General features: G+C 36.4%; 1 long non-coding RNA gene across 2 annotated transcripts; it reads left to right on the top strand.

Moving 5' to 3' along the window:
* Positions 1–6,551: 6,551 nt before the first annotated feature.
* LOC113092308 (uncharacterized) lies at positions 6,552–8,789 on the top strand. Of its 2 annotated transcripts, none has more exons than XR_003287542.1 (5): positions 6,552–6,613; positions 7,545–7,653; positions 8,003–8,066; positions 8,364–8,601; positions 8,669–8,789. It is a non-coding gene; the product is annotated as an uncharacterized LOC113092308 (long non-coding RNA). The 2 variants fall into 2 exon arrangements; XR_003287541.1 differs by lacking the exon at positions 8,003–8,066 and adding an exon at positions 7,799–7,888 and having other exon boundaries at positions 8,417–8,601.
* Positions 8,790–9,154: the final 365 nt, after the last annotated feature.

The following is a 9,154-nucleotide window of genomic DNA, read 5'->3' as shown; positions in this document are numbered from 1 at the left end:
CAACTTTTTAATCAAAGTACGCTGTTCTTCTGAACAATGTCTTGAACGACCCATTTTCCTCAGCTTTCAAATGCATGTTCAACAAGTGTTGGCTTCATCCTTAAATAGGGGCCACCTGATTCACACCTGTTTCTTCACAAAATTGATGACCTCAGTGATTGAATGCCACACTGCTATTTTTTTGAACACACCCCTTTCAACTAATTCAACTAATTGCCCAATTGCACAGCCTTAATGCTGTGTTCACACCAAACGCGAATAGAGCGTCTGGCGCGAATGATTTCAATGTTAAGTCAATGCAAAGGCGCGTTTACGCGCGTCTGGAGGTCTCGCGGCGCGAATGGGGCGTTAAGCGCGGTGCGGAAGACGCGAATTCGCCTCATTCGCGCGTCTAGTTCACGCGAATGACGCGAATTGACACGCGAATAGGGCGTTTCGCGCGTTAAGCGCGAAGGTGCTTTTTGTGCATTTAGCGTTTGACGCGAATTCGCGTCTGTCGCCCGAGTTGAAACATTTCAACTTTGGCGTCAATTCGCGCCGCGTTAACCAATCAGGAGCCTGCTAGGAGTCACTCATTCAACAGATTCACAGCCTCCGGTTGTGCAGGAATACCCTTCTCCACTCATTCAACAAGGAGGAACGACAGAAAACGAGGGAGAACTCCTCCACATTAGACACTGTTTTTAAATTACACCAAACTGCAAAAAGCAAATACTGCAAAAATTGTGAAGCGGCGATACCCCATGCATCGGCCAGTCGTGCGCAAGAGCAGAGTCTCCCACACAGAGCTGCGTTTGCGCAACAATGTAAAGTGAAGAACAGCACAGGTCGCTTCATCCATCCAAACGGAGTTATTGTTTTAATTGAATTAATTTAGTTAATACAGAATTATTGTTATAGTTGTGTCGTGTGATATATGAGAACATTAAAGGTCATGTAGTGATGCTGGCTGAAAACAGCCACGATAAAATAAACTGTGTGAAGAGGTAAACTGGAAAACGGCAACAGGCCTTCATAGGCTAGTCAGTTCAGCAGCATAGTAATTTACCATGGTTTTACTTCTAGTGACCACCATCTTACTAATAGGCCTACTAATTACAGTATAAGCAAAAACTTAGATGCATTGTTTTCATTAATTTTATTAGAAGTAAAATGTTAATTCTGTAAGAGAACGATTAAATATAAATATCAGTGTCTTTCCTAAATTTTGTGTGTTTAATTTACACTTATTTTACTTTTTCTCAACATTTACTCAACATCCTGTCATTCTAAACGTGTTGATTTCTTTCTACTGTGAAACATGAAAAAAGAAGATAATTTGAGATATTCAAGATATTTTTTGTCCATACAGTAGAAATCAAAGGTATAAGCAAAAGCTAAATATCTTATGTTGTGTTCCACAGAAGTAAGTAAGTCATACAGGTTTGCAGTCACTTGAGGGTATGGAAAGGATGACATCAGAAGGCGGCCAATTATTTTTGCCATTCTAGCTCAAAATTATTGCTTTAGTGCCAAGTGCATTTCTATTTAACAAAAATGCATTTGCTTTGAATTTCAGTAATATATATCATTATTTGTTTCTGTCCTGTTTTATTTATTAATGTATTTACTCCAATTGAAGGCCCTATAACCCAGCAGAACCTTCACGGGGGAACACGTGGGCTGAACCCCAGTCCAGCCCTGCCTGCATGCTGAAAAAAAAAAAAAACACACACACAAAAACATTAAATTCAGATGTATCTATAAAGCACTTTTCACAATGAATGTAATTCCAAAGAAACGTGTTGAAATTATAAAGAACTGTAATAATGTGTCAGTAGATGGGCTGGAAGTCATGCTGTAGACTACTTGAAAAATAATATGTTGATCAAATTTATAGTGCACTGTATTTATATTACTAAATTACTATTTAAATTACTAATAAACCAAGCAGGGGGGTTTCTCCTGAAGTCCACTATCATCTCCACTGTTTTGAGTGTGTTGAGCTCCAGGTTGTTAAGTATCCAGGAGATGTTAATGGTTGTGTAGGGAGATGGTCAGAATGGGTGTGGGGGGTTTTAAATCTACAATAAAAATCATTCAGGTCATTAGCAAGTCATTAATTTGCCTCAGTGGTGATGGGATGTTGTCTTGTAGTTTCTTTTTGTAAACATCATAAGTTTAGATTTCTCTGCATTTAAAATAAGTTTTAAATCACTCAATGTTTTCTGAACTGCATCAAAATCAGATTTAAGATGACTCCGAGCTTGATCCAATGTTGATGCCGAGGACTAATTTACCATATCATCAGCATATAAATGAAAACTTGAATGTGCAAATTAATTCTTAATATCATTAATAATAAACTATTATTAGTTAATATAAAATAACTAATAATGGCCCAAGGACCGATCCCTGTGGTACACCGATACTTACATTCTGATCCACTGCTTTGCACATGCATTAAAAAGTCCTCCCTCCAGAGAATGCATTGTCTCGTTCCCTTCTTAGGAAACCATGGTTACATAAGTAACCTGATATATTTCTCATTACAGGAAAGTTTCTCATTATTTCAAGAAAGTTACTCATTTTTTAGAGAATCTAAGTCATTATTACGCAAATGTTCCTCACTATTTAGAGAAATTTTCTAATTATTTTGAGAAACTAAGTCAATATTCCGAGAATTTCCAATTTATTTATTTATTTATATATATATATTTTTTTAAGTTTCTAAGTAGCTCATATCTTGAGCTCTGAAAGCAGAAGCTCATCATGTGTTTTACATTTTTCATGGTTAAACTACACTAAAACTAATCTGCTACAATTCTCATTTGCTTATTTCAAAAAATGTGTGCTCATTGTTTTTCTGTGCCCGGTGCACTTGTTTGTGCAGTTCGTTTGACTAGGCGTACAAGAGAATAGGCGTTGGAAAATGGATACACAAAACAACAATACTCCTGAGAGAAAACTGAGGGACAATCTTCCTAAATGACTTTTGAGTTTATTTTTGTATTCAAATTAAGTGTTACCAAACATTTACTTAAACTGTGTTGTTATTCCATATCGTTCTAACTTGTATGACATTCTTTCAGTGAAACATGAGGTTTTGAGTGAATGAGAACCGAAGCTGTCAAGCTCCTATATATATATATATATATATATATATATATATATATATATATATATATATATATATATATATATATATATATATATAATAAAATAATAACAGGTTCATATGACAGTTTCTCCAGTCTAGATTTGTCCGCATCTGGTTGCGCCTGCCATGTTTCAGTTTGTTTTTTCGTTCCCTTCTTATGAACATCTCAAGATTAACAATCATTTGCATTTTGTTTGTATGCATGAAAGCTGCCTGTCAAAACTACCTGAAAGCATACAAACACTTTCCTGCAACTGGTCTGAGATGAGGAGAACATCTGATGTTTCTGATGATCTTTAATCTTAAATTGTTCATATAGCAATGTAGAAAATATTTGCCCCTTTTTCCCACTTACCTCTACATCCACTGCTGTTCACTTCTTAGAATGTCACTTTATTTGCTTATGAACTGAGCTTTCTTCGAGTTGTTTGCTTTGAAAGCCTGTTCCAAAAACCATGAAAGTAAATGTAAATGTTCTCAAATTGCTGACTCAGAAGAACTCGAACATATTTGAATGCAGACTATGATTGCATCTGTACTAGTGTCTTGAGCTTAGAAACAACAGCTCATCATGTGTTTTACATTTTTCATGTTTAAGCTCCACCAACATTAATCTGCCACAATTCTTACTTGATTCTTTCTGAAAATGTCTGCTCAGTGTTTTTCTTGGCCCTGATGCACTTGTTTGTGCAGTACGTTTGACTAGGCGTACAATTCTTTTGCCTACATGTAAATACCAATGTGGAGACCATATTTTTTTTGTGGAAAGAAGCTATGAATATGACACTTGTTTGAGATGAATGAGATGTGAATGCTGATGTATCAGAAAGGAACATTGAGTGTTTGCAATCAGACCAAAAACAACTTTTGGATGATAAACATTTAAGTTTTAAGTTTAAGTTGAATACTGGTTTCATTGGCCCACTGTGTTTTATTTTTATTTATTTATGAGTATAGGTCACCATACTTGGCTCTATGTCTCGTCACTTATTAGTAAAGAAAGGCAAACATTATAATACTTTCTTGTTTGCCTTCAGTATTAATCAAATATACATTTATACAATTTAAACAAATCTCTGAATGACTAATGAACATTACATTTCACAAACCTTACAAACTTAGTAGAATCCAGCAGTGAGATCTTGTGGAGTGTGCATTTTTATCCTGCATGATCGCATGTTCTCTGTGTGATGGTCGGTTCCATGTTCATTAAATGCTCTAAACTATAAACATGTGATTTCAAATTATACTGTGCTTTATGCATTTGTCCACTGTCATATTCATGCCATTTGCTCTGTATGCTGTATGTGAAATGAGTGTTACCATGGCTTTTTAAAAAAAAAAATATGATTGTTGGTTACAGTGTTTACTTCCTTTTAATTATATTTTTGTTAAATATTTATTTATTTGTGAAAGATCCTGTCATCTAAAATATAAGTATTTTTATTTTACACATTGATATTTAATCTAGTGTCAAAAGGTAACACTTTCTATGAAGCCTTTATCTATAATACATTATAAGTGTATTTGTAAGGCATTATAATGAATATGGAATATAAAAAAGAAAAGATGAAACAAAACAAAACGTATAATATGTCCTCTGCTGGAAAGCTTCTCCAATATTTATGCAGGTCTTACCTCTTTCCTTATCGTAACCCTTCTTTTTAATGTTTTGTTCCATCTCCTGCTATCTAATGGTAAGGGGCATAACATTTCCTTCACACGCTTGAGGCATTCGACCAATCACAACGCACTGGATAGAGCACATCTCACTTTTTCAAACCGATGAACCTTAGTTCATATAGTTTCAGAAGGTGGGCATGGAGGAGAAACAATAATGTTCATTATATGGAAAACAATGTTCTTTTTGGACCTTAAACCGCATAAACACATTGCATTCCACCAAATACATGAAATAATGTTATTTTCCCCTTTAACTTTCCCATCTCCCCATCAGATATGAAATGCATGTAAATGTAGAATGCATTCTTGATGTGTTGGCTTAATGGGAAATGTAAATGTTGTGCGTTAAACCCAACAAGTCCTCCAACTCATACGACCGTATGGGTCGTTTGTCACTATCCATAAATACGACCCACACGAGCGTTCTCTAAATTAGCGCCCCTATTGGCAACAGGAGGTATGATAAATGAACTTTCGCCTAAATGCATTGTGGGTTTATTTTAACATGTTTGCTATTTGCGTTTTGAATTGTTTGATTTAAACTCTCCCAGATGTTCGTGGATTTTGATGATATGGATTTTAGATGACTTCGAGACATGTACAGGTAAGGTTTTCTCCCGTCTCATAAAGTAGTCGATCGTTTATGAATAATATGAGTTTTTATTTTCAAATCGATACTGGACACTGTATGTCCTATTAAACCAGTTTGACGTTCAAATCATTTAATCGAAATCTGCAGCTTTATAAAGTTAGTTTTCATTGTGATATTCGTTTGAAATTCGCCTGTGGTGGAAAGAGGTCATGTAAAAGTCGCGCATTTACCATGTTTTTACCATAGTAACATGTCGCTGAACCATGTCACGTGTTATAAAACCTCAGTAACCACAACTCAATGTATCTCCCGTCATAACTGTAGTTTTACTTTGGTATTTGTAGTATAAACACGTTACCATGCTTTTCACCACAGTAACTGTGCTTATTGTGTACTCTTTAGTTAAGTAACACATTTGCCATGCCTTTAATACCTTTTTGTAATGTAATTGTGATTCAGTGTTTTTTTTTTCTTTTCAGTTTTGCAGTTTCTTCATATCACATACATCTCCAGCTCCTACAACAACATTCAGTGTCCAGCAGCTCTTTATGATGCTCTCTCTCTCTCTCTCTCTCTCTCTCTCTCTCTCTCTCTCTCTCTCTCTCTCTCTCTCTCTCTCTCTCTCTCTCTCTCTCTCTCTCTCTCTCTCTCTCTCTCTCTCACTCTCTCTCTCTCTCTCTCTCTCTCTCTCTCTCTCTCTCATTTTCCTTTCCTATTTTTCTGAACTGTAATTCATAAATAAGTCACACATATTTTTCTTTCTTTCTCTTGTTCATCATGGCATATTTTCACAGCTCAGAATCAGATTTTGATCAGTTCTTGTATTAACAGGGAACTTGTACTCGAAGCTCAACTTGAAGAAGTTTCCAGTGAAGATGAAGTCCTTCAAAGGTTCGACACAGGTAATGTTGAAGATATGTAGTTATAACTGATTTACTTTAATTAATTTATCCTTACTTTATGTTAATAACCTTCCTTATAGTCCTTCCTTTCAAATATTTTGTTCACAGATCATTTCTAACACACTGTCTAAACATGTATGTATTAAAACAACAACAACAACTTGTTACTTTTTCTTTATTCCAGCTGAAAAGGAAGACCATGGGCCTGTCAAACCTTGTTTGTGGAGAGGGATGAATTTGACCATCTTGTGTGTTTACGGAGAAGACCAAAAGCTGCTAAGGCAGATATTTCCAGAGGTACGTCTGTGTTGATCTGAGCACCTCGACAGAACTTTACTGCAGTTACATTTTGCACCGAATTTTATGTTTTTTACTTTTTTAAATACCTCACGACCCCATCAGTACAAACCCTGTGCTATGTCAAAGTATTAATAATTCAAACAATTTCAGCAAATTCATATGATATTGTACAAGCGTACTCTCCAGCTTTTCCTCCTGCTGTCATTGACCATCGCCTCAGCTCTCATGCAGACTGTGTCCATTTTAAGTAGTCAGAGCGTTATATCCTAAAGTTTATATTGAGTCCACTGTATTCTTTATTAGCACCGTCTTAACCCGTTCTAACAGTACATGATATCTGTCCGCACCTCACAGTCTGCCTTTATTTCCATGTTGATTTTAATTGAACACGTCTGTTTAAAAGCAAGTCAGGAAATGCTGTGTAACTTGTCATGTGACACATCAGATCTTCAGTTAATTTGGCCAAATTAGATCATTTAAGGCTGTTCACACCAAGAATAGTAACTACAATAACTATTTTAGCATCCACACCAACATCAACCAATGATAAAGTTATGTTTATTAATATACACACTGCAGCGACGTTGATGTCTGCCACTTTAAATGATCAAGCTTTTGAAATGTGCATTTTGATTGGCTGTTTAATGTTCATCAGCTGGAAAATATATTCCACTGATGTTGTTCCTCTGTGTCATTAAGTATGGACTCATCCTTGGTATGAAGAGGTCTTTAAACTGCTTACAACAATCCTGCTGCATGTTATAGTGTAGAAAATAATTGAGAATAATATAGCTTGAAGATACAGCTTTCTTCCCTCTCATTTTGTTAAACTCAAACGCAAGATTTTGCCTTTCTTTGCTTGTTTGTCTTCATCTTAGTCCTTTACTCTCTCCACTCACTCACACATTCTCTCTTGCTCTGTTGTAAGGTACAAACAGAGCGGATGGTTGCATGATGGCCTCTTTCAGGTTTGTCAACTGAATGTCTACTAGTGTGGCTCAGCAAGTTCCTGTCATGATCAGCCCTCTCCAAGAAAGGTTTGTAGAAAATTGTAATCAATATTCATTTAATCCTCTAACCTGAATCTTTTGGTGAATTTACTTAATTATATCTGTCTTAATTCATATGTAATAAGCAATAGTAATTAAACATGGGGTTAATAGACATATTTTTGTTTTACAGCTGAAGAGCAAAAACACAAAGAACATCAGTCCTGTTGGGGATGAGGAATGAACATGGCTCTATTGTGCCCAAACAGAAAAGAGTGAAAAGGTGCTCATCCCCATTGATGTGTCTGTATTCAAGCAATGCATTAGTACAGCATATGATGTTGATCTCTATTCAAGTCAGCAATTATCATTTTTCACATATACATCTTTTTATAAGTCCTAGAATGAACAAATCATCAGGGCATCATTTCTGGAATTTGGGCAGAAAATGACTGAATATGGTGAGTACTGACACCTGCACCTGTATTCACCAAAACTATTTTTCTTATGGACTTACAGTTTTTGAAGGAGGATGAAGTCAGTTGATGGAGAAATGAAGAACGAGATGTGTTGTATATGAAGACTTCAGATGCAAAAGCCTTTAAGTTCTGTATGAAATGTTCTTCTAAGAAGAATTTTAGAAGAAAACTTCAGGTGGAACTTAGATGCCTTTGCATCTGAAGTCTTCATATGTACTATGAGTTTTCAATACATAACTGATTTGTTATGACTGTTTTTATTATTTTCTACTTGTACAGAAAGACTGCAGTAGAAGGAAAGCTGGTACTGAGAACATTTGTCTTCACTCCAGACTAAAGAGAAGCGGGTCTGAGGCCAGAGATGGAGGAGTCAATGGTCACCAAATGCAGCGCTGCAGCCTGAAACTGTGAAGACTGAATTCCCAAACAGCTGTGTGACTGCACAGATGTTACGGCCATAAAAGAAACTTCACAACTGAGAGCCCATACCTCCAACAACCTTCAACAGGAATCAATGGTATGTCCATTACAACAATTCTAAATAATAATAATATATAATTGACACAATGATTTTGTCTCTCCAGGACATCTACGCAAGGTTTTTCTTTTGTTGAGGACCGTCAGAGACTCCAGCCACACGAGCCATGGATTGCTCTCAACATCACCATCAGACAGACATTATCACAGAACCAGCACCAGCAGACTGCAAAACAAGTTCCTTCAACAGGCAATCAGACTGAACTGAACTCGTACCAGTAACACCACACACACACACACACACATACACACACACACACACACTCACACACCAGCAGCCTCATACTGTGTGCACTGCACTCTATCAGCTACACTGACTGGACTCTGACTCACTATTATTCTGCAACCTGATATTCTGTTTGCACTAATTCATACTGTACTGAAAGTGAAAGTGACGTGACATACAGTCAAGTATGGTGACCCATACTCAGAATTTGTGCTCTGCATTTAACCCATCCGAAGTGCACACACACAGAGCAGTGAACACACACACACTGTGAACACACACCCGGAGCAGTGGGCAGAGGTATATC

The sequence above is a fragment of the Carassius auratus genome, unplaced genomic scaffold (assembly GCF_003368295.1).
Source record: "Carassius auratus strain Wakin unplaced genomic scaffold, ASM336829v1 scaf_tig00214556, whole genome shotgun sequence".
NCBI lineage: Eukaryota > Metazoa > Chordata > Actinopteri > Cypriniformes > Cyprinidae > Carassius > Carassius auratus.
This window is presented reverse-complemented; position numbering and strand designations above follow the sequence as displayed.